Source organism: Bos indicus x Bos taurus, chromosome X (assembly GCF_003369695.1).
Source record: "Bos indicus x Bos taurus breed Angus x Brahman F1 hybrid chromosome X, Bos_hybrid_MaternalHap_v2.0, whole genome shotgun sequence".
Taxonomy (NCBI): Eukaryota; Metazoa; Chordata; class Mammalia; order Artiodactyla; family Bovidae; genus Bos; species Bos indicus x Bos taurus.
In genome coordinates, this window is record NC_040105.1 from 103,547,226 (window position 1) to 103,574,781 (window position 27,556).

Genomic DNA, 27,556 nt, shown 5'->3' on the forward strand with positions numbered 1-27,556 from the left:
AGTATCTTCTTCTGCCTGTTGGTCATCTGTATGTCTTATTTGGATACATTTTTTTTAGGTCTTCTACCCATTTTTTGATTGAACTATTTGAGCTATTGAGTTGTATGAGCTATTTATATACTTTGGAAATTTATCCTATGTTTTTTACACTGTTTGTTTGTTTTCTCCCAATCCATAGATTGTCTTTTGGTTTTGTTTATGGTTTCCTTTGCTGTGCAAAACCTTGTAAGTTTGATTAGGTCCCATTTGTTTACTTTTGCTTTTATTTTTATAACCTTCAGAGAATGACCGAAGAAAACTTGGGTACAATTTATGTCAGAGAATGTTTTGCCTATGTTCTGTTCTACAAATTTTATGGTGTCATGTCTTATGTTTAACCAGATGATTCCTTTTTATATTTTCTACTTCCTTATTAAGATTCTCACTGTGTTTATCTATTCCTTTCCCTAGTTTTGTTAGCATTTTATTACTAATGCTTTGAACCCCATCTGGTAAATTATCTCTTTTATTGTTTTTTTTTTTCATTGTTTTTTTCAGTGTGTTTTTAGTCCTTTGTTTGACATAAATTCCTCTGTCATCTTTTACTGTCACTATGAAATTATGTGAAACAGCTAGTTATGATGGTCTCTATTTTTTAATATAAATTTATTTTAATAGGAGGTTAAAATATTTCCTATGCACTCCTTCAAAAAATATTGGTGTATAGTTGATTTAAGATGTTAGGTTAGTTTCTTCTGTACAGTAAAATGAATCTGTTATGTTAATACATATATGTATCTACACTTTAAAAAATTATTTTCCTGTATAGGTCATTACAGAGTATTGAGAAGAGTTTCTTGTGCTGTACAGTAGGTTCTTATTAGTTATCTATTTTAGTAGTGTGTATGTGTCAATCCCAATGTCCCAATTTAATCCTCCTCTACACTCACCCCCTAACAACTGTAAGTTGTTTTCTACATCTGTGACTCTATATATGTTTTGTAAATAAGTTAATTTGTTCCACTTTGTTTTTAGATTCCACATATAAACAATATCATATGATGTTTGTTTTTCACTGTCTGAGTTAATACACTCAGTATGACAATCTCTAGGTCCATCCATGTTGTTGCAAATGACATTATTTTGTTCTTGTTTATGGCTAATATTCCATTGCATATATGTACCACATATTCTTTATCCATTACTTGTTGATAGACATTTAGGTTCTTTCTGTGTTCATAGTGCTACAGTGAACATTGTGGCGTATAAATCTTTTCAGATTATGGTTTTATCTGGATATAGGCCCAGGAGTGGGATTGCTGGATCATACAGTAGCTCTATTTTTAGTTTCTTAAGGAGCCCCCATAGTTCTTCATAATTGTTTTAGCTATTTAAATACATTCCTTCCAACAGTGCAAAAGGGTTCACTTTTCTCACACTCTCTCCAGTATTTATTGTTTCTAGATTTTTTGATGATGGCCATTCTGATTAGTGTGAGATGATACCTCACTGTAGTTTTGATTTGCATTTCTCTAATATTTAGTGATGTTGAATAGTTTTTTATGTGCATTTTGGCCAACGGTATGTATTCTTGGAAAAAAAAATGTCTATTTAGATCTTCTGTTCATTTTTATTGAGTTGTTTGCTTCTTTGATATTGAGTTACATAAGCTGTTTGTATATTTTAGAGATTAAATCATTGTTGGTTGCTTCATTTGCAAATATTCTTTAATTCTCTGTTTGTTTTTTTGTTTGTTTGTTTGTTTTGTTTTGTTTATTGTTTCTTTTGCTGTGCAGAAGTTTTTAAATTTAGTTGTGCTGTGCTTAGTTGCTCAATTGTGTCCTACTCTTCACTGTCTGAGCCACCAGAGAAGCCCTAAGTTTACCTTTACTGTCTGAGCCACCAGGGAAGCCCTAAGTCTAGTTAGGTCCCATTTTTACATTTTTGTTTTTATTTTCATTACTCTAGGAGGAAGATCAAAAAAGATCACACTGTGATGTTTGTCAGAGAGTGTTCTGCCTATGTTTTACTCTAAAAGTTTTAGAGTGTCCAGCCTTATATTTAGGTTTTGAATCCATTTTGAATTTATTTTTGTGTATGGTATTAGGGAGTCTTGTTTCATCCTTTTACATAGAGCTGTCATGTTTTATAGCACACGTTATTGGAGATACTGTCTTTTCTTCACCATGTATTCTTGCCTCCTTTGTCACAGATTAGGTAACTATAGGTGTGTGGGTTTATCTCTGTGTTTTATATCATATTCTATTGATCTGTATTTCCATTTTGTGCCAGGACTATACTGTATTGATTACTGTAGATTTGTACTAACTATAGTCTGAAGTCAGGGAGCCTGATTTCTCCAGTTCTGTTTTTCTTTCTCAAGATTGTTTTGGCTATTCATGGTCTTTTGTGTTTCCATACAAATTGTAAATTTGTAAATTCTAATTCTCTATAAAATGCCATTGGTAATTTTATTTGGATTGCATTGAACCTGTAGATTGCTCTGGATTGTATAGTCATTTTGACAATACTGATTCTTCAAATAAAAAATATGGAATGCTTATAAATTTGCAAGTCATTCTTGCACAGGGGCCATGCTAATCTATATTGTCCCAATTTTAGTATATGTGCTGCCACAGTGAGCACCATATGATGATCTTGATGTGGTATCCTTGTGTGGGAGTGTCCCTATACAGTCTGTTCACAGTTTCTTCAGTGAGAAATCTGGATTTGAAGTGAACATGGGTCATATATTTCCCCTAGGTGTGCTGCCATTTGGGGATAGGTGAGGCTGGAGATGGAATTTCTAGAATCATGGTCAAGTTTGACCTGGGGCACCTCTTCTGTTCAGTGGTGAACACCATCCTATTGGTAGAGGGGTTGGATTCCATGTTCCTGGAGCATAAGCCCTGAGCTTTTGGCCCATGTTGGTTCTGTTCCCTCTAAATGTGTGCCCTCCATCTCCCAGTATCATCACCCTCACTCTAAAGGGGAGCAGTGCTGGAGTAAAAGGGTCTGATACAGGTACTTGGCATGGATTGAGTATGGGTTGCAGTGGTCCTGGCACCAGATATCCAGTCTACTCCCAAAATAAGCACCAGAAATTGTTGGTTCCCCCTGCCCTGTTTAGATGACTTTCTGAGTCTGAGCCACTTGTTTCCTCACAATTGTACACTCCTCTCAGCCACTATATTCCTTCACCATGGAGCAGGAGGAGGCAGAGCTGGCATGTAGCTCAGGCTGGGCACATACCAGGGCAGTGGGGAAGAGTCAGCCATGATCCTGGGCAGTTTCAATCTTCTTACTCCTCCTTATTTTGGGATTATACAAATGTGTATATACCCTTTATAAGTGATGTCTAGGTTTCTTACAGTCTTGCTCTCAGTCCCACTTGTTTTCAAATTAAGGAGATTTGTACTATCAGTGTTCAACTCCAGGACTGGGTTGCTTAATATGAGGCTCAAACTTCTTATTCCCCAGAGAGAATCTTCAAGCCTGTATAATCATTTTCCTCTTCTGTGTTCTGTCAAAGAGGTGCAGGCCCCAAATTTATTGCTTGTCTTCCCTTCCTTCTAAACTCAGTGTAAATCTTACTTAGAGACTATTACAGAAAATAGTCTTTCTCTCAGTCTCCAGTTTTATTCAGTGAAAATTCCTTCACATGTGGATGTATTTTTGATGTTTTCATTGAAGGGAGGTGAATTCCATGCCCTCCTATCCCACCATCTTGTTCTCTCAAGACTGTAGATTTTAAGGGTGAAGGTGAGTATTCGGAGAAATTCAAGTAGAGGACTAACATTATCGGAACTGCTTGTTTAAACAATCATCTGCTTAATGTTTAGAGAACTAATTGAATTGGGAAAACTAAAGTCAAGACGACCAGTCAAGCAGTGTCTTGCAGAAGTCCAGGAAAAAAATCATGGTAACTTCTATATGGTGATAGTGATGGGAAAAGTTAGGAGGGATAAGATCCTGGATATATTTTGAAGGTAGAACCATCTGGATTTGAGGATGGACTACATATTGATTGTGAGAAAAAGAGAAGTCCAAAGTTCTTGCCTTCAGCAACTAATGAATGACAGTGTTGCATACCAACATAAGGAAGAATGAGAGGAGCATTTTGGAAAGTATGTATGAATTAGTGCAATTCTGGACAATGAACTGGACAAACAAAGCATGCTCCTTTTCAGATTTCCTCAGTTGCCTCATTTCTGTCTTATGATTGGTAACTGTACTGTATCAAGTTGCTACTTACTCTTCCATGTCTAAATTTAAATGAAATTCCACACCAGGTAGTGTGGGATCTGTCTTCCTGAGTATAGTGACAAATTTATTATGCATTGCCCAGGTTTGAGCAAGCAGGACTATCAGTGCTAAAACTCTGTCAGTCCCCAGTGAACTAGAATGCTATTTTGCCCTTAAGTAACTACCAAGGGGTCAGATGATATATCATATGTTTGGGGAATTAACTGTTTATCAAATGGACTTTGACTAATGAGAAATGAGAGACAGATGATGTTGTAGGCTGACTTTTCTGGATACAAATACTTACATTGATGTTGTTCAGTTTCTAAGTCATGGCCAACTCTTTGAGACCCCATGTACTGCAGCACATCAAGATTTGTTGTCTTTCATTATCTCTTGGTGTTTGCTCAAACTCATTTCCATTGAGTTTATGATGCCATCTAAATATCTCATTCTCTGTTCCCCATTTCTCCTCCTGCCCTCAATTTTCCCCAACATTAGGGTCTTTTCCAATGAGTTAGCTCTTCACATTAGGTGGCAAGAGTACTGGAGTTTAAGCTTCAGCATTGGTCCTTCCAATGAATAGTCAAGGTTTATTTCCTATAGGATTGACTGGTTTTATCTCCTTGCTGTACAAAGGACTCTCAAGAGTCTTCTCTAGCATCACAATTTGAAAGCATCAATTCTTCAGCGCTCAGCCTTCTTTATGGCCCAACTCTCACATCTGTACATGACTACTGGAAAAATGATAGCTTTGACTATATGGACAGAAAATAAAATCTTCCATTACTTCTACTTTTCTCCCTTCTATTTGAAGTGATGGGAATGGATGCCATGATCTTAGTTCTTTTAATGTTGACTTTCAAGCCCGCTTTTTAAGTCTCCCCTTTCAACCTCATCAAAAGTTCTTTAGTTCCTCTTTACTTTCTGCCATTAGAATGGTATCATCTACATATCTGAGGTTGTTAATATTTCTCCCAGCAATCTTGATTCCAGCTTGCTATTCATCCAGCCCAGTATTTTGCATGATGTTCTCTGCACAGAAGTTAAATAAGCATGATGACAATATACAGCTTTGACATACTCCTTTCTCAATTTTGAACCAGTCCATTGTTCCATGTTGGGTTCTAACTGTTGCTTCTTGACCTTCATGCAGGACACAGGTAAGGTGGTCTGGTATTTTTGTCTTTTTAAAAATTTTCTGCAGTTTATTGTGATCCACACAATCAAAGGCTTTATGGTAGTCAATGAAGCAGAAGTAGTTCTGACAAAACGTGGTCCACTGGAGAAGGGAATGGCAAACCACCCCAGTATTCTTGCCTTGAGAACCCAATGAACAGCTCCAGAAAAAATGAAAAGGCTGGGCCAAAGCTGAAATGACACTCAGTTGTGGATATGTCTAGTGGTGAAAGTAAAGTTCAATACTGTAAAGACCAATATTTCATAGGAACTTGGGATATTAGGTCCATGAAGCAAGGTAAATTGAAAGTGGTTAAATAGAAAAATGGCAAGAGTGAATGTCACCATTTTGGAATCACTGAACTAAAGTGGACGGACTTAATTCAGATGATAATTATATCTACTACTGTGGGCAATAATCCTTTAGAAGAAATAGAGCAGCCTTGATAGCCAGAAAAGAGCCTGAAATGTAGTACTTGGTGCAATCTCAAAATTGACAGAATTATCTGAGTTCATTTCCAAGGAAAACCATTCAACATCACAGTAATCCAATTCTATGCCCCAACCACTAGTGCTGAAGAAGCTGAAGTTGATCAGTTCTATGAAGACCTCCAAGACCTTCTAGAACAAATACCAAAAAAGGTGTCCTTTGCATTATAGAGAATTGGAATACAAAGTAGGAAGTCAAGATATACCTGAAGTAACAGGCAAGTTTGGCCTTAGAGTACAAAATGAAGCAGGGCAAAGGCTAACAGAGTTTTGCCTAGATAACACACTGGTCATAGCAAACACCCTCTTTCAACAACACAAGAGACAACTCTACATGTGAACATCACCAGATGGTTAATATTGAAATCAGATTGGTTATGTACTTTGCAGCTGAAGATGGACAAGCTTTATATAGTCAACAAAAACAAAGCCTGGGTTTGGCTGAAGCTCAGATTATCAGCTCCTTTTTGAAAACTCCAGGCTCAAATTGGAGAAAATAGGAAACATCACTAGGTCATTCAGGTATGACCTAAATCAAATCCCTTATGATCATACAGCAGCAGAGGTAAAGAATAGATTAAAGGGATTGTATCTGGTAGATAGAGTGCCTGAAGAACTATGGACAGAGGTTCATAACATTGTACAGGAGGCAGTGACCTAAACCTTCTCAAAGAAAAAGAAATGCAAGAATAGCAAAATGGTTGTCTGAGGAGGCCTTACAAATAACTGAGGAAAGAGGAGAAGCAAAAGGCAAAGGAGAAAGAGAAAGACACATCTTGCTGAATGCAGATTTCCTGAGAATCACAAGGAGAGATAAGAAAGCCTTCCTAAGTGAACAATAAAAATAAATAGAGGAAAACAACATAATTCTAAGGACTAAAGACTTCTTCAAGAAAACTGGGGATACCAAAGGAATATTTCATGCAAAGATGGGCACAATAAAGGACAGAAACGGTAAGGACCTAACAGAAGCAGAAAAGATTAAGAAAAGGTGGCAAGAATACATGGAAGAACTTTTAAAAAAAGATCTTACTGACCCGGGTAACTAGGATGGTGTGATCATTCCCCTAGAGCCAGACATACTGGAGTGTTAATTTAAATGGGCTTTAGGAAGCATTACTACAAAAAAAAAAAAAAAAAAAAACTATTGGAGGTGATGGAGTCCCATCTGAGCTATTTGACATCCTAAGTTATTATGCTGTTAAAGTGTGACACTCAACAGGTCAGCAAATTTAGAAAACAGCAGTGGCCACAGGACTGGAAAAGATTAGTTTTCATTCCAATCCCAAAGAATACCAATGCCAAATAATGTTCAAACTACCATATAAGCATGCCCATTTCATATGCTAGCAAGGTTATCCTCAAAATCCTTCAAGCTAGGCTTCAGCTAGCTTGAAGGATTGAGAACTTCCTGGATTTACAACCTGGATTTAGAAAAGGCAGAGGAACCAGAGATCAAATTGTCAATCTTTGTTGGAACATAGAAATACTTACATTAGCATGTTGTATATTTATTGTTGGTTATCACTTGTATGGAAGGATACAGAAGTAAGATGAGATAGAGGGAGAATTTTAACTGTGAGAAACACTCAACAAAACTGGCTAACCCTATGGTAGGCATGTAAAGCCCATTAGAAATGTCCTGAAGTAGACCAATATGGCCTAAATTTTCTACCTATGTAATCCACTTTTGGTTGTGAGCTGCCACAGGAAATGTGTGCTATTGGATTAGATGGCTCTCTGAAGGAGGTGATAGCTGGAGTGTGACTCATTATAGCATTCCCAGCAGCGGGTCAACAAATCCTTTCTTGAATGCAGTTATGCATAAGCACATGTTCATGCCCCCTACAGAAAGGACTTGGAAGGTAAATCTCTGTCTTTATTCCCACTGTGGGCTGCTCTGAGGTATGATCTTGCAAACCTTGAGATGTCTGTGTATTAAGTGAACATTGTTGATGAATCTAAACTGCATTTCGTTATCCTTTTACTCCTTGCATTTACTAAACTGGATTTGTCCTCTCAAATTATGCCATCATATTTATTTTTACTTCAGACTTTGATACCTAGAAGTCTTAACCAGTAGTGTTAAATATGAGATGCCTTTTAGACATCTAACAGTAGATATTAAATAGACATCCATAATATCAGGGCTGCAGTTATGCATTTTTGAGTCATAAATGTCATTTAAAACCATGAGACTGAATGAAATGAATTGGAAAGTGTGCATGGATAGAGAAGAGAAGAACATTGAGTTCAGAGTTAAATTGTAAATAAATTGAAGCTATACATAATCCAAATATCATTTCCTTAAACATGAGCATTTAAAAACAAAGGAAATACTCTCAGTTACCACTAAGCATTGCAGTTTAAATCACATTACTTTTGTCATTCATATAGTAAAGCAAGATTTAGCATTATCTTGGAGAAGGGGATAGGCAGAAATATGAAATGAGAGAAAGGAAGGGAACATTGTCTCCAAGGGATCAGTCTGTTACAATGTTCTTGAGTCTGAGATCAAGGAATATAAAACTAAATTAAGAAAAATACTCCATCAATAATATAATTGCAGTATTATTCTTCCTATACCAGGAGGCATTTTTTGCTAACTGTATACCGCCTGCTTTGCTGGAGAATAGTGTCTGAGATCACAGAAGACCTCAGAGATCGTAGAGTCAAATTTGTAGCCTTGAGTTCCAAAAACAGACTCTTATAGTACAAGGGGGATAAAAAGGTCTTGAAAGTTAAGATTTTTCTTTTATAAGAGCTCTTTTTGGAATGCAAAGATTAAACTCTGAAGGAAGCTATTTATAATCCCTATACCATACAAAAAATATTAAGAAATAGATAATGAGACATGTAATGCAATCCAGTGAGAGGATTGGAACTGATAGATTTTAAAACTTCCATGAAAAGAATAATGATAACTAGTAATTTTATTTCAGAGTAATTAAATTAAAATTTTATAAATAAAAAAATTGAGGGCTTATAAAATTAGTCACAAGAAAACAAAGCTACTTTTTTTTCAAAATCAGCATACAAAATTTAATGTTGCTTTATACATTCATCATTTATTTTTCTGTTTGTAAAAGTATTACAAGATCATTTTACATGTAACAGTATTTTTGGCTTGGTAATATATGATGATATGTGTAGCCTCTATTCCAAATTTCCTTGTGAATTTTGCTTTTGGCAACCGTGGGATGGGGATGATTGCTTCCTACACATATCTGTCTGTAACTGATATTGACAAGGGGTCCTCTAAGAGAAAATGAATTTGGATCCCAGTTATGTTTTCTTTGAAACTGAGAGTCATTAAAACACATATAGGGGAGTGGTATGAGAACAGAGGGCATGAAATACGATGGGAACTGTCCGAGCTGCAGACAGTTACCATCGTGTCTCATGCCATCTGTTCTCACACCACTCCCCTATATGTGCTTTAATGACTTTTCAGAGAAAGCCTTTGACAAAATTCAACATCCATTTATCATAAAAACTCTCCAGAAAGCAGGAATAGAAGGAACATACCTCATCATAATAAAAGCTATATATATGACAAACCCACAGCAAACATTATCCTCAATGGTGAAAAATTGAAAGCATTTCCTCTAAAGTCAGGAACAAGACAAGGGTGCCCACTTTCACCATAACTATTCAACATAGTTTTGGAAGTTTTGGCCACAGCAATCAGGGCAGAAAAAGAAATAAAAGGAATCCAAATTGGAAAAGAAGAAGTAAAACTCTCACTGTTTGCAGATGACATGATCCTATACATAGAAAACCCTAAAGACTCCACCGGAAAACTACTAGAACTAATTAATCAATATAGTAAAGTTGCAGGATATAAAATCAGCACACAGAAATCCCTTGCATTCCTATACACTAATAATGAGAAAATAGAAAGAGAAATTAAGGAAACAATTCCATTCACCATTGAAACGGAAAGAATAAAATACTTAGGAATATATCTACCTAAAGAAACTAAAGACCTATATATAGAAAACTATAAAACACTGGTGAAAGAAATCAAAGAGGACACTAATAGATGGAGAAATATACCATGTTCATGGATTGGAAGAATCAATATAGTGAAAATGAGTATACTACCCCAAGCAATTTATAGATTCAATGCAATCTCTATCAAGCTACCAACGGTATTCTTCACAGAGCTAGAACAAATAATTTCACAATTCATATGGAAATACAAAAAACCTCGAATAGCCAAAGCTATCTTAAGAAAGAAGAATGGAACTGGAGGAATCAACCTGCCTGACTTCAGGCTCTACTACAAAGCCACAGTCATCAAGACAGTATGGTACTGGCACAAAGACAGAAATATAGATCAATGGAACAAAATAGAAAGCCCAGAGATAAATCCACGCACCTATGGACACCTTATCTTTGACGAAGAAGGCAAGAATATACAATGGAGAAAAGACAATCTCTTTAACCAGTGGTACTGGGAAAACTGGTCAACCACTTGTAAAAGAATGAAACTAGAACACTTTCTAACACCATACACAAAAATAAATGCAAAAAGGATTAAAGATCTAAAAGTAAGACCAGAAACGATAAAACTCCTAGAGGAAATCATAGGCAAAATCCTCTCTGACAAAAATCACAGCAAGATTCTCTATGACCTACTTCCCAGAATATTGGAAATAAAAGGAAAAATAGACAAACGGGACCTAATTAAACTTAAAAGCTTCTGCACAACAAAGGAAACTGTAAGCAAGGTGGAAAAGACAGCCTTCAGAATGGGAGAAAATAATAGCAAATGAAGCAACTGACAAACAACTAATCTCAAAAATATACAAGCAACTCCTACAGCTCAATTCCAGAAAAATAAATGACCCAATCAAAAAATGGGCCAAAGAACTAAATAGACATTTCTCCAAAGAAGACATACAGATGGCTAACAAACACATGAAAAGATGCTCAACATCACTCATTATCAGAGAAATGCAAATCAAAACCACAATGAGGTACCATTTCACGCCCGTCAGATTGGCTGCTATCCAAAAGTCTACAAGCAATAAATGCTGGAGAGGATGTGGAGAAAAGGGAACCCTCTTACACTGTTTGGGGGAATGCAAACTAGTACAGCCACTATGGAGAACAGTGTGGAGATTCCTTAAAAAACTGGAAATAGAACTGCCTTATGATCCAGCAATCCCACTGCTGGGCATACACACTGAGGAAACCAGAACTGAAAGAGACACGTGTACCCCAATGTTCATCACAGCACTGTTTATAATAGCCAGGACATGAAAACAACCTAGATGCCCATCAGCAGATGAATGGATAAGAAAGCTGTGGTACATATACACAATGGAGTATTACTCAGCCATTAAAAAGAATACATTTGAATCAGTTCTAATGAGGTGGATGAAACTGGAGCCTATTATACAGAGTGAAGTAAGCCAGAAGGACAAACACCAATACAGTATACTAACGCATATATATGGAATTTAGAAAGATGGTAACGATAACCCTGTATACGAGACAGCAAAAGAGACACTGATGTATAGAACAGGCTTATGGACTCTGTGGGAGAGGAAGAGGGTGGGAAGATTTGGGAGAATGGCATTGAAACATGTATAATATCATATATGAAACGAGTCACCAGTCCAGGTTAAATGCATGATACTGGATGCTTGGGGCTGGTGCACTGGGACGACCCAGAGGGATGGTATGGGGAGGGAGGAGGGAGGAGGGTTCAGGATGGGGAACACATGTATAATTTTTTTTAAATTAAAATTGAATAAAAAAAAAAAAAAGAATACAGTCATTTCTAATGAGGTGGATGAAACTGGAGCCTATTATACAGAGTGAAGTAAGCCAGAAAGAAAAACACCAATACAGTATACTAACACATGTATATGAAATTTAGAAAGATGGCAAAGATAACCCTGTATACGAGACAGCAAAAGAGACACAGATGTATAGAACAGTCTTTTGGACTCTGTGAGAGAGGGAGAGGGTGGGATGATTTGGGAGAATGGCATTGAAACATGTATAATATCATATATGAAACGAGTCACCAGTCCAGGTTAAATGCATGATACTGGATGCTTGGGGCTGGTGCACTGGGATGACCCAGAGGGATGCTATGGGGAGGGAGGAGGGAGGAGCGTTCAGGATGGGGAGCATGTGTATTCCTGTGGTGGATTCATGTTGATATATGGCAAAATCAATACAATATTGTAAAGTTAAAAAATAAAATAAAATTAAAAAAAAAAGAAATATGATGGGAGCCCCTGAGAGACAATTAAAAATAAATGAGAAGGAAATCTGACTCCTGATCTAAGCTCAATACAAGGAGCTTGAAGGCAGCAGGCAGGAATAACTGATTCTGCATGTTCTGTGAAAATCATATAACTTTGTAACTCAGCCATTATCGTTGTGATTATACTTTGAGTTAATGATGGATTTAAATTGATAATATCTTATTTAGGTTTTTATATTATACATATTCGTAGTGAAGTTTTATCCTTGGTTTTCTTTTCTTACTTCCTTTTTATTTGGATTTTATTTGAAAAGTTTGAATATCAGGATTGTGCTACTAAATTTTACATTGTTTCATATGCTTCATAATACTTTGAGTCGTATAATTTTTCATTGGAGATATAATACATCTTACACTTTAAACAATCTAAGTTAGGAAATATTTGGGAAATTGGAGATGGTTATCATTCTTTTTTTCTCGATAGTTATTAAACATTCAGGTTTCCACATATTTAGGGCCTTTGGTTTATTTCATTAAAACTTGCTAATATGTTAACATTATCTTTCATGTATCATTCCTATATTTTTGTAATTTTATCCTTTTTCTCAAGTTATATGATCGTGTTTAATCTTTGCTTTTCTTGATTTCATGTTTTCACTATGTTTTTTAAAGACAAAACTATTACTCTTTCTCTGTTTCCTACTTTATTTTTTCTTTTACTTTGTTAACCTCTTCCTTTTTACATTCCTCAGGTCTACTTGTTGTTCCATATATTGTGTTATGTTTAGTTCACAAATAATATTACATTCCTTAAGTGTTCTATAGAATGATATTGTTTTATTTTTATTTTTTTTAATTATATAACCAATTTCAAAGTTATCATGGAGCAAGACTGAATTTTCATACAGAAGTGCTTATTTGGTGTAGTCACATCTGGGAAATATTGACAATGTTCTTCAGTTCCACTCCCTAGTAACTGCAGTTTATACTTTTTGACTGATGAAAAATATTTCATCTTATAAATAATCCATCTCATAAGAATATTCATCTTATGAATAATAACACAAGAGAACAATACACATGGACATCACCAGATGGTCAATACTGAAATCAGATTGATTATATTCTTTGTAGCCAAAGATGGAGAAGCTCTATACAGTTAGCAAAAACAAGACTGGGAGCTGAATTGTGGGTCAGATTATGAACTCCTTATTGACAAATACAGACTTAAATTGAAGAAAGTAGGGAAAACCACTAGACCATTCAGGCATGACCTAAATCGAATCCCTTATGATTATACAGTGGAAGTGACAAATAGATTCAAGGGATTAGATCTGATACACAGAGTACCTGAAGAACTATGGGAGGAGGATCGTGACATTGTACAAGAGATAGGTCAAAACCATCCCCAAGAAAAATAAATGCAAAAAGGCAAAATGGTTGTCTGAGGAGGCCTTACAAATATAGCTGAGAAAAAAGAGAAGCTAAAAGCAATGGAGAAAAGGAAATATATACCCACTTGAGTACAGAGTTCCAAGAATAGCAAAGAGAGATAAGAAAACCTTCCTCAGTGATCAATGCAAAGAAATAGAGGAAAACAAAGGAATGGGAAAGACTAGAGATATCTTGAAGAAAATAAGAGATACCAAGGGAACATTTCATACAAAGATGGACACAATAAAGAAAAGAAATGCTATGGACCTAACAAAAGTTGAAGATATTAGGAAGAGATGGCAAGAAGACAGAAGAACTATACAAAAAATATCTTCATGACCCAGAAAACCACAATGATGTGATCACTCACCAAGAGCCAGACATCCTGGTATGTGAAGCCAAGTGGGCCTTAGGAAGCATCACCATAAACAAAGCTAGTGGAGGTGATGGAATTCCAGTTGAGCTATTTAAAATCCTAAAAGATGATGCTGTTAAAGTGCTGCACTCAATATGTCTGCCAATGTGGAAAACTCAACTGTGACCACAGGACTGGAAAAGATCAGTTTTCATTCCAATTCCAAATAAAGGAAATGCCAAAAAATGTTCAAACAACCACACAATTGCACTCATCTCACAGGCTAGCAAAGCAATGCTCAAAATTCTCCAGGCCAGGCTTCAACAATATGTCAACTATGAACTTCCAGATGTCCAAGCTGGTTTTAGAAAAGGCAGAGGAACCAGAGATCAAACTCCCAACATCCACTGGATCACTGAAAAATCAAGAGAGTTCCAGAAAAAAACATCTATTTCTGCTTTATTTATAACACCAAAGCCTTTGACTGTGCAGATCACAACAAACTGGAAAATTCTTAAAGAGATGGGAATACCAGACCACCTGACCTGTCTCCTGAGAAATTTGTATGGTGGTCAAGAAGCAACAGTTAGAACCAAACATGGAACAATAGACTGGTTCCAAATTGGGAAAAGAGTACATCAAGGTTGTATATTGTCATCCTGTTTATTTAACTTTTATAGAGACTACCTCATGTGAAATGCTGGGCTGGTTGAAGCACAAGCTGTAATCAAGATTGACAGGAGAAATAACAATAAACTCAGATACTCAGATGACACCACCCTTATGGCAGAAAGCAAAGAACTAAAGAGCTTCTTGATGAAAGTGAAAGAGGAGAGTGAAAAACTTGGCTTAAAACTCGACATTAAAAAAACTAAGATCATGGCATCCAGTCCCATAACTTCATAGAAAATAGGTGGTGAAATAATGGAAACGGTGACAGGCTTTATTTGGGGGGGCAGTGGCTACAAAATTACTGCAGATAATGACTGCAGCCATGAAATTAAAAGATGCTTGTTCCTTGGAAGAAAAACTATGACCAACCTAGACAGCATATTAAAAAACAGAGACACTACTTTGCCAACAAAGGTCTGTCTAGTCAAAACTATGGTTTTTCCAGTAGTCATGTATGGATGTGAGAATTGGACTATAAAGAAAGATGAGCACCAAATAATTGATTCCTTTGAACTGTGGTGTTTGAGAAGACTCTTGAGTAGTCCCTTGGACTGCAAGGAGATCAAGCCAATGAATCCTAAAGGAAATCAGTCCAGGGTGTTCATTAGGGCTGATGCTGAAGCTGAAACTCCAATACTTTGGCCACCTGATGTGAAGAACTCACTCCTTGGAAAAGATCCGGATGCCGGAAAATATTTAAAGCAGGAGGAGAAGGGGATGATAGCCGATGAGATGGTTGGATGGCATCACCAAGTCGGTGGACATGAGTTTGAGCAAGTTTTCTGTGTTGGTGATGGACAGGGAAGCCTGGCATGGTGCACTCCATGGGTTTGCAAAGAGTCAGACATGACTGAGCTACTGAACTGAATGAATAATCCCTGTTTATTTTCTCCCCATATGCTGTCATTCAAGTTGCTCCAGCTTTGTTTACTGTTGTTAATATTTCTGTTTTTACATGTCTTATGGTATACATTTGCAAGCATATATTTTGTACATGTAACTAATATAATGAAAATTATTTTCCAAAAAGGTTGTATTAAGAAAATGTTCTCCCACCAGAAATATATAGCCTATTGATTCACTCTGTCTCTAAATCTTGGCCTTGTCCTGATTTATTTTTATTGAATACTTTTTGTTTTATTTTATTACATTTTTTCGTGCTGCTACTTTATATTTTTTAAAATATAAATTTGTTTAATTGGAGGTTAATTACTTTACAATATTGTATTGGTTTTGCCATACATCAACATGAATCTGCCACAGCTATGCATGTGTTCCCCATCCTGAAACCCCCTCCCTCCACCCTCCCCATACCATCCCTGTGGGTCGTTTCAGTGCACCAGCCCCAAGCATCCAGTATCATGCATCAAACCTGGACTGGCAATTCGCTTCATATATGATAATATACATGTTTCAATGCCATTCTCCCAAATCATCCCACCCTCTCCCTCTCCCACAGAGTCCAAAAGACTGTTCTATACATGTGTCTCCTTTACTATCTCGCGTACAGGGTTGTCATTACCATCTTTCTAAATCCCATATATATGCTTTAGTATACTGTATTGGTGTTTTTCTTTCTGGCTTACTTCACTCGGTATAATAGGCTCCAGTTTCATCCACCTCATTAGAACTGATTCGAATGTTACATTTTTGCCAATTGAAAGAGTATAGGGTTTTCTCATTGTAGTTTTATGTGTATTTTCTTAATTGTCAATGGAATAGAGGATCTCTTTCTATTGGTTGTAAATGTTTCCTTCACTTGAAATATCTCTTTTTTCGCTGATTTTTCTATGAGTATATTTAGTGTCTTCTTATTGATTTACATGATATTCATATTTTTCAGTTACTATTCTTTCTTGTTTATATGTGCTCTAATACATTTTTTTTTCCTCCCAGTCTATGGCTTGTGATTTTTTTGCTTTTCTTTCGTGTGTGTGTGTGTGTGTGTGTGTGTGTGTGTGTGTATGTTGTGTTTTTACTCTCCTAAAAGCTTTGCTAAGTGGACAGAAGTTTTGCTTTTAATATAGTCAAATTTATCATGTCATAAAAAATTTTTTTTTTCTTTAGAAGTTCGTCTCTACCCCTAAGTCAGGAATATATTCACCTATATTTCCCATTAAACATTATACCATTTTATTGTTATATGTAAGGTTTTTAATTTCTTACATAAATTTAATTTTTAATGGTGTAATGGTCCAAATTCAGTTTTTCCCTATGAATAAACGTTTTCTCCACCTGCTTTTATTGAATAGTCTTTCCCTATTTATCTACTATGCTATATTTGACATATCAAATTTTTATATATGTGTGGATGTGAGGAAATAAAGTTTTCTAGAGTTCTCACTTCTCCTGTTAAAAAGCCTTAACCTCCTGAGACATAAAAACATAAAGATAGAAAATATTTGTCTTAATTTCTCCTAGGACCATTTTGCTTTTCACATACACAAGAATAAGATTGGAGCTATTTGTCCCTGTTAATTGCTTTGACCCAAAGGAACAATAAAATGTCTCCATCTCTTCCAGAGAGGGTCTAATAGTTACAGTCCTCATTAGACTCCTAGGATAAGTCCCAAAGTTCCAGGAAGACTAGAACTCTGTCTCCCTTGGTATTTACATGCCAAAGGGTTGAAGCCCAGAACTTGCAATGTTTCTGTTTTAAAATAGACAATTGAGGCTTATTTAGCACTTGGAAAGATGCATTTATATTCCAGAAGGTGAGGGTAAGAACCAAGGATACTTTCCATTTAATCTTAAGCAAGCAAAGGGGTTTTTCACTGTTTTTGGGGGGAAGGAGGGAGAACAGAGGGTGATTGCCTAACTTTTGTATAAAAAATAAAGGAAATTCATTGTTAGGCACCCCTTGTTTGTGGCAGATAACCTGACAACCCAGTAGAAAGAGTCCATAAGCTTTCATATCATCAGTGGGTATAAGTGTAGGAACTGGTGGTTGCAGTGTTTTTCTGGTTGTTGATCTGGTTATGTCAATTAGGAACTCTTTTTATGTGACCTAAATGCCTTTTGTTTTTATATCTATATATATCTATATCTATCTATCTATGACTTATATATAGCATATACAGTATAAATATATCTATAGCATATATATGGTATATAATTATATATTATGGTATAATTATAAAATATTTTAATAATTGCATTATATTAATATATATTATGTATATGTGCATGTATATATAAAATATATAATTATATACATAACATATTTATATTATGGGGTTCCCTAGTAGCTAAGATGGTAAAGCATCCGCCTGCAATGCAGGAGACCTGGGTTTGATCCCTGGGTTGGGAAGATCCCCTGAAGAAGGACATGGAAACCCATTACAGTATTCTTGCCTGGAGAATCCCATGGCCAGAAGAGCCTGGTGGGCTACAGTTCATTGGGTCGCAAAGAGTTGGGCATGACTAAGTGAATAACTCACATGTATATTATGTATATATGTATGTGCATGTGTGTGTATATATGAATACAATTATTTAAAATTTTATAATTATACATATTACATAATTATAGTATATATTATATAGTATATAATTATATACCATATATATGCTATAGATACATTTATGATATTTATGCCATATATGTATGTGTACACATATATATATTAAAAAACAGGGAATCTAGGTCATATGAAAAAAGTTCCTTATTGATACAAGATCAACAACCAGAAAAACACTGTAGCCATCAGTCTCTACATTTAGATCCACAAATGACGTGAAAATTTATGGATTCTTTCTACTGGATTCTTTCTCATCAGATTATTTGCCACAGACATATATCATTATGGTGAAAGTGGGATAATGTGTCAAACCCTTCACTTTGAAAAACATTGGATCCCTTTCCCTACTCTATTCATAATAATTCCAAGCAGTGGTAGAGCAAATCTGCTGTTTTTCTCAGAAGTATCTTAGCTAATTTTAGAATAATTTTCCACAAAATCCTATGACTAGCTTATCAACCTGCATGAAAAACTGTTGAAATTTTGATGGAATTGCACTAAATCTGTAGATTAAGGAAAAGTGCTACCATTATTATATCACCTTCTATCCTGAACAGGTATATCTCTCTTTCTATGTAAGTCTTCCTTAATATATCAATGTAATTTTATTATTTTCCCTATAGAGATGATCAATGTCTTTAGATACATATTTAGGGAATGATCATTTTTGATGCTGTTATAATTTTTAATGATCCTAGTTATTTGTGGTTTATAAAATGTCATTTGACTTTTGAATATTGATTTCTAGCGGCCCAATGCTGCCCTTCTATTCATTTTAATATTTTTTCTGTAGTGTACTTTGGGATTTCTATGTAGACAACTATTTCATCTGCAAATAATGGCAATTTACCTCCTTTTTAATCCTTATGACTTAATTGTTCTTTTTCAGTTTTGCTGGTTATATCTCCATTATAATGTAATAGAATAAAATCAGTGATAGTGGCAGTCTTTGTATTGTGTCTGATTTAAAGTTTCTCAATTCCATCACTTTGATATATAATGCTTCATTATCATTCAGTTTTAAGTGTTTTCTTTTGTCCTGTGAATTAGACTTAAATGTTTTATATTTATAATAGATATTTAAATTTGTCTTATTGTTACTAACTTCTACCTTGTTTCTGTTAGGAATCAAAATATAGTCTTCATATTATCTGTTCTTACAAGTTTTTGTTTCAATTGTATCTTACAGACACATCTTTGGTAACTGCAGTGAGTCATGCTCTCGTATGATCAATTCCATTTAAATGTGGATGGTACCTGTAACTTCAAACCAACAGTCTATGGCCAAGGTGATGGGTTATTGCTACCTGATTCATTTATTTTATAAGGTGAAAGTGAAAGTACAAGTGAAGTTGCTCAGTCGTGTCCGACTCTTTGCGACCCTGTGGACTGTAGACTATCAGGCTCCTCTGTCCATGGGACTTTCCAGGCAAGAGTACTGGACTGGATTGCCATTTCCTTCTCCAGGGTTTTTCCCAACCCGGGGATTCAACCTGGGTCTCCCGCATTGTAGGCAGATGCTTTTACTGTCTGAGCCACCAGGGAAGAGCCATATAAGCCTTATAAGGCAAGGATGATGACATTTTGAGAATGTAATTAAAATCCCTAATTACTTGACTGTTAGTTAATCAAAGGAAGATTATCCTGGGTGGACCTGACCTAATAAGTTGAGTCCTTACAAGAAGATTTAGAGGTTAGTGACTTGAACCTATAGAAAATCTCTTTTCTTTTTGGCTTTGAAGAAAGTTGTCATGATTTGTACAGCCATAAGGAAATGAACATGCCAATTTTCAAAAGGGGTTTGAAAGTGACTTCTTTCCTACTTAAGTCACCAGATGAAAATATAGCTAAACCAACACTGATTTGTTATCAAGTACTGAAAATTAATTAATTGAAAATTAATATATTCTGTTACCTAGTACATGTTCCATTTTTGAAAATGCCCAATATGTGCTTGAGAAGAATATATATTCTTTAATTGTTGATTGAAAATTCCTGTATGTATCCTTGAGGTTAAATTTATTGTTCTTCACAATCTTCAGCACTGTCTCTCCAGTTCAAAATAGCTTTTTGTGTCTCCAGAATTTTTTTTCACTTTTCCTTATACTTCCTATATTCTAGGATATTCATCTGTGAAATTCCTTCAGGATCAAACTTGGTGGATAATGGAATTTGAGAGATAGATACCTAGCATTTTGTGCTAAACTACCATCTTGGAAAGAACAAAATATTTTACATTCAACTGCCAGAATAATCATTTAAAAATGTAAATTTTAGCATGTAAACTCTTTTTTAACATGTCAATAGATTCACATGGCTCTAAAAATCAAAATCAAAAGTTTCAATAAATGCTATGAGGCCTGGCTTGATCTGGACCCTGATGATTATTACAACTGCCTCATCCTATTTCTCCGCTCACTCCTACATTTCTGCAAGTTGGTGGAATTGGTCTTTCAAGTCTTCTATGGTGCCATATTCCTTCCCATAACAAAGCTCTTGCACATGTTATTTCCTCCTTTTGAAATGTTCTTCCCTTTATTCTTCACCTAGTTATTCTGTTCATCTTTCATATTTCAGCTTGAGACTCCTCATGGAATCATTCAGTTACCTCTTGGACTAGGTCAAATGCTCCTGTTCTTGGAGCATGCTGTACTACTCTTTTATATCACTAGTCAAAGTTGAAGTTTTACATTTGGGTATTTGGTAAATGTCTCTCTACTCTGCATTTTAAGGTCCATGAGGTCAATGATGTTGTTTATCTTGTACAGCATTATAGCTCTATTTCCTGGCACTGCATACTTCATATAATACTTGCTCAATCAATATTGAAATGAGGCAGAATCACATAGTGGCAGATACCAAGATCTTAGATTTCTGTTTCAAATCTAGTCCAACCACTAACTGAGGGACCAAATTACTCAACTTCTCTTTGCCTAAGTTGCTGCATCTGTAAGATGAGGATATTAACAGTATCTAACTCAGAGAGTTATGTAGAGAATTAGATGAGTTATTTTATGTAAAACACATTAAATGGTACCTGGTTCATAATAAATATTATATTATGGTTCACTATTATTAAGTGAAATGAAATATTCTTTCAGATTTACATGGTTATAACCTCATAATCTAAAATATAAATAAGTAAATATGTACATATATATATATTTATTTTTTTGATTTATAATATAGAGGTGATTGACCAAAATATAGAAAACTCTGTTGTTCCAGAATGATTCTAGATCATTATTAATTTGATCATCCTTTCACCCCTGGCAGATTTATCAGAATGATGGTGACTATGAGGAAGTTACCAAAATATCTCACTTTGTAAACCTCCTTACATGTTTATAAGTATGTTTGTCATCTGATTCTCATAAAAACTTGATCAAGGGGGTCTTTTGTCATCTCCATTTTTTTATATGGAGAAAATAAGGTTCATAGAGTTTCCCCCCCCCACCCCTTGGAGTAATAAAAAATGAAATTAGTATTTTCAATATTCATCTTCATGTGTTATAAGGGAAAGATTCTTCCCTGTGTTATGTTGAACACTATGATAAAGAGAGGGGCTTCCCTGGTGGCTCAGACAGTAAAGAATCTGCCTGAAATGAAGGAGACCTGGGTTCAACCCCAGGGTTGGGAAGATCCCCTGTAGAAAGGAATAGCTACCCACTCCAGTATTCTTGCCTGGAGAATTCCATGGACAGAGGCGTGTGGTAGGCTACAGGCCATGGGGTCGCAAAGAATCACACATGGCTGAGTGACTCTCACTTCCATAAGTAAAAGTGTAGAAAATATGCATGCAAACAAAAGACATTTTACTGGGAAGATAAGACATATATTAATGTATTACATCCTTAGATTTATCTATTCTATTTATTTTGTCTCATCATTTACAGAGGCTAAAAGCTTGACAAACTTGTAAAATTGAATGCAGCCTTTAAAATTGATGTACCTCTGCCTGAAAAATATTTTGTCCATAATTTGTTATAATTATAGTCATGTAACATTTTAAATTCAAAATTATTTATATGTTTAGTTAAAATAAGACAAAGTATGCTTGTATCTTGTTTTAAAAAGTAAATTGCTTACTTGATTAACATTATTTGAATCTACCTTCCCATTTATTTTAAAATCTATTTCCATCTATTCTTTCTAATATTGTGTTCTCACTTAAGGTTAGTCGACGGTAAAATATCAATAGTTTTAATTTACATGTTTCCTTATCATTGTTTAATTTATATACCCAAAATGTGCTTTTCTTGCTAAATATGAAGCAGTCTGCTCCAGCTGGATTTCTTCAGTTGCATTTCTTCCTTTCTAAACTGGTAGCAATTTTTCACTATCATCTGCAATTTCTCCCTAGGGTATGCCAAGAATGAAAGAAGGTTAAAACACCGTTATCCTCATTAACTTGCTTAGGTCAGGCTCATAGGTGGGGAGCTGTTTATTTTTTCAAAATATAATCCAAGTGGTTCATAATTATAATTTCCCAGGAATTCAAGTGAAATATAAATGGGATGATGGCAGAAACCTATTAATCACTCTCAGTTCAGTTCAGTCGCTCAGTCGTCTCCAACTCTTTGTGACCCCATGAACCGCAGCATGCCAGGCCTTCCTGTCCATTACCAACTCCCATAGTTTACCCAAACTCATGTCCACTGAGTCGGTGATACCATCTAACCATCTCATCCTCTGTCGTCCACTTCTCCTCCTGCCTTCAATCTTTCCAAACATCAGGGTCTTTTCAAATGAATCAGGTCTTCACATCAGGTGGCCAAAATATTGGTTTCAGATTCAATATCAGTCCTTCCAATGCACACCCAGGACTGATATCCTTTAGGATGGACTGGCTGGATCTCCTTGCAGTCTAAGGGACTCTCAAGAGTCTTCTCCAGCACCACAGTTAAAAGCATCAGTTCTTCGGCACTCAGCTTTCTTTATAGTCCAACTCTCACATCCATACATGACTACTGGAAAAACCGTACCTTTGACTAGACGGACCTTTGTTGACAAAGTAATGTCTCCGCTTCTGAATACGCTCTCTAAATGGGTCATAACTTTCCTTCCAAGGAGTAAGTGCCTTTTAATTTCATGGCTGCAATCACCATCTGCACTGATTTTGAAGCCCACAAAGATAAAGTCAGCCACTGTTTCCCCATCGATTTGCCATGAAGTGATGGGATCAGATGCCATGATTTCAGTTTTCTGAACGTTGAGCTTTAAGCCAACTTTTCACTCTGCTCTTTTTAATTTTCATCAACGGGCTCTTTAGTTCCTCTTCACTTTCTACCATAAGGGTGGTATCATCTGCATATTTGAGGTTATTGATATTTCTCCCAGCAATCTTGGTTCCAGTTTATGCTTCTTCCAGCCCAGTGTTTCTCATGATGTACTCTGCATATAAGTTAAATAAGCAAGGTGACAATATACAGCCTTGACATATTCCTTTTCCTATTTAGAACCAGTCTGTTGTTCCATGTCCACTTCTAACTGTTGCTTCCTGACCTGCATACAGGTTTCTCAAGAGGCAGGTCAGGTGGTCTGGTATTGCCATCTCTTTCATCACTCTAAATTATAGTAATTTTCTAATCCAATGGCCTCTCCTGCACACTGGTCACCACCCAAAGCATTTGTCACTGGTTTACAAATAACTGGCTTGTTATTTTATTACTGTTATGAATAGTTTATTGTTAGAAGATAAATGTCCATTTACTTTCACAATAGTATATTATAAATAGTCATATTGAATATTACAAGAAGCCAGAGAATGACTCTCTTTTTTATTACATTCTAACATTCTCTCTTTTGAAAAGATTATTATATTGTTCAGTTTCCATCCACTTGATTGTGTAGAAGTTATTTTTCTTCCCTCATGATATTACATGATGGTTTATTGAAGTTATAGGAAGGACTTTTAAAAATATTTTTCTTCAAGGTTTTCCCCAATTGCTTCCTCTCCTACCCTCACTGACTTTCTGTCTGTCACCTCTTTTCCCACTATCAAGTAATGAATTGCAAGGAAATCATTGTGGACGTTGTTACACAATCAGTGGAACACTGGAGTAGACCTTAACATTACAAAACACTTTTAGAGTCTGAAAGTGAGATGCAGTGGAGAAATGAGCAAAAATGGACAATTTATTTTAACAGTGACTGCAACATATGAGTAGGAGTCAATGATAACTAGAAGGTATAGAAAGAATGGCAATAAAAGAGATTAATAGTTTCATAGGCATTAAGAACAGGGGAAAAAGAAATAGAAATTCACATAAATGTTTCTCTACAAAAGTATCATTCTCCAGTGGACCACATTTTGACAGAACCCTCCACTCTGACCTGTCCATCTTGGGTGGCCTACATGTCATGGCTCATAGTTTCATTGAGTTAGATAAGACTATGATACATGTCATCAGTTTGGTTATTTTTCTGGAATTGTGTTTTTCATTCTGTCTGCCCTCTGAAGAATGAGGTTGAGTCTTGTGGAAGATTCCTGCTGGGAGGGACTGGCTGCTGGAAAACTTCATCTTGATCTGGTGGGTGAAGCCATGCTCAGTAAGTCTTTAATCCAATTATCTGCTGAAATGCAGGGCTGTGTTCCCTCCCTGTAGTTTGGCCTGATGGTTCCAGTAGTGGCAGTAACAGTGACCTTCATCAAAAGAACTTATACCAGCATGCCACATATTCGTGCCACTTCAGTATTCTTGCCTTGAGAACATCATGAGCAATATGAAAAGGCAAAAAATTGTGGCAATGAAAGATGAACTCCAAAGGTCGCTAGGTGCCCAATAAGCTATTGGACAAGATCAGAAAAATTGTTCATGAAGGGATGAAGAGGCTGAGCCAAAGCGTAAACAACACCCAGTTCTGGAACTATCTGGTGGTGGAAGCAAAGTCTGATGCTGTAAGAACAATACTGCATAGGAACCTGGAATGTTAGGTTCATAAATCAAGGTACATTGGAAATGGTCAACAAAGAGATGGCAAGAGTGAATATTGACATTTTAGGAATCAGTGAACTAAAATGGAACAGAAAGGGTGAATTTAATATCTACTACTGTGGGCAAGCCACTCCAGTATTCTTGCCTGAAGAATCCCATGGATGGAGGAGCCTGGTGGGCTACAAAGAGGTCCATGGAGCCCCATGGGGTCCATGGGGTTGCAAAGAGTTGGACACGACTGAGCAACTTCACTTTCACTATGGGCAAGAATACTTTAGAAGAAATGGAGAAGACCTCATCAGTCAACAAAGAGTCTGAAATGCAGTGCTTGAGTGCAGTCTCAAAAATGACAGAACGATCTCTGTTCATTTCCAAGAAAATAATTCAATATCACAGCAATCCAAGTCTATGCCCCAAACAGTAATGCTGAAGAAGCTGAAGTTGAACAGTTCTATGAAGACATACAAGACATTCTAGAACTAACACCAAAAAAGATGTCCTTTTCATCGTAGGGGACTGGAATGCAATTTAGGAAGTCAAGAGTTACCTGGAGTAACAGGCAAATTTGGCCTTGGAGTACAAAATGAAGTAGGGCAAAGGCTAACAGAATTTTGCCAAGAGAAAAAACTGGTCATAGTAAACACCCTCTTCCAACAACACAAAAGACGACTGCACAGATGGACATCACCAGATGGTCAATGCTGATCAGATTGGTTATGTTCTTTGCAGCTGAAGATGCAGAAGCTCTATACAGGCAGTAAAACAAGACCAGAGGCTGACTGTGGCTCAGATGATAAACTCCTTATTGCCAAATTCAGACCTTTAGTTGAAGAAAGAAGGGAAAACCACTATGCCATTCTGGTATGACCTAAATCAAATCCCTTAAAATTATACAATGTAAATGACAAAAAGACTCAAGGGATTAGATCTGATACAGTGGATGAAGAACTATGGATAGAGGTTTGTAACATTGTACAGGAGGTTGTGATCAAAATCATCCCCAAGAAGAATAAATGCAAGAAGTCAAAATGATTGTCTGAGGAGGCCTTACAAATAGCTGAGGAAAGAAGAGAAGCAAAAGACAAAGGAGAAAGGAAAGATATACCCATCTGAATGCAAAGTTCCAAAGAATAGCAAGGAGAGATAAGAAAGCCTTCCTCAGGGATTAAAGCAAAGACATAGAGGAAAACAATAGAATGGGAAAGAGTAGAGATATTTTCAACAAAATTAGAGAGACCAAGGGAATATTTTATGCAAAAATGCGCAAAATAAAGGACAGAAATGGTATGGATCTATGAGAAGCAGAAGATATTAAGAAGAGGTGGCAAGAATGCCCAGAAGGACTAAACAAACAAAAAAAAATCTAATGACCCAGAAAACAACAATGGTGTGATCACTTACTGAGAGTTAGACAAGTTGGAGTGTGAAGTCAAGTGGGCCTTAGGAAGCATGACAACGGACAAAGCTATTGGAGGTGATGGAATTCCAGCTGAGCTATTTCAAATCCTAAAAGATGATGTTGTGAAAGTGCTGCACTCGATATGCCAACAAATTTGGAAAACTCAGCAGTGGCCACAGGATGGGAAAAGGTCAGTTTTTATTTCAATCCCAAAGAAAGACAGTGCCAAATGATGTCCAAAGTAATGCACAATTGCACTAAATTCACACACTATCAAGGTAATGCTCAAAAATCTCCAAGGTAGGGTTCAATAATATGTGAACCAAGAACTTCCAGATTTAGAAGAGATAGAGGAACCAGAGATCAAATTGCCAATGTCTGCTGGATCATAGAAAAAGCAAGAGAGTTCCAGAAAAACATCTACTTCTGCTTCATTGACTGTGCTAAAGCCTTTGACAATGTGGATTACAACAAACTGTGGAAAATTCTTAGAGATGGAAATACCAGACCACCTGACCTGCCTCCAGAGACACCTGTATGCAGTTACAGAAACAATAGTTAGAACTGGCCATTGAACAACAGATTGGTTCCAAACTGGGAAAGGAGTATGTCAAGGCTGTATTTTGTCACCCTGCTTATTGAACTTATATGCAGAGTACATCATGCAAAATGCCAGGGTGGATGAAGCACAAGCTAGAATAAAGTATTGCTGGGAGAAATATAAAAACCTCAGATATGCAGATGACACCACCCTTATGGCAGAAAGCGAAGAGGAAGTAAAGAGCATCTTGATGAAGGTGAAAGAGGAGAGTGAAAAAGCTGGCTTAAAACTCAACATTGAAAAACCAAAAATTATGACATCCGGTCCCACCACTTCATGGCAAATAGATGGAGAGACTGTGACAGACTTCATTTTCCTGGACTCCAAATCACTTCAGATTGTAACTGCAGCCATTAAATTAAAAGATGCTTGCTCCTTGGAAGAAAATCTGTGACAATTCTAGATGGCATATTAAAAAGCAGAGAAGTTACTTTGCCAAAAAAGGTCTGTACTTTTTTTCCAGTAGTAATATATGGATGTGAGAGTTGGAACATAAAGAAGGATAAACATCTAGG

General features: G+C 36.2%; 1 pseudogene; it reads right to left on the reverse strand.

The window, feature by feature from the left end:
* Positions 1–2,524: 2,524 nt before the first annotated feature.
* Positions 2,525–2,625, reverse strand: LOC113888259 (annotated as a pseudogene).
* Between the last annotated feature and the right edge of the window lie 24,931 nt (positions 2,626–27,556).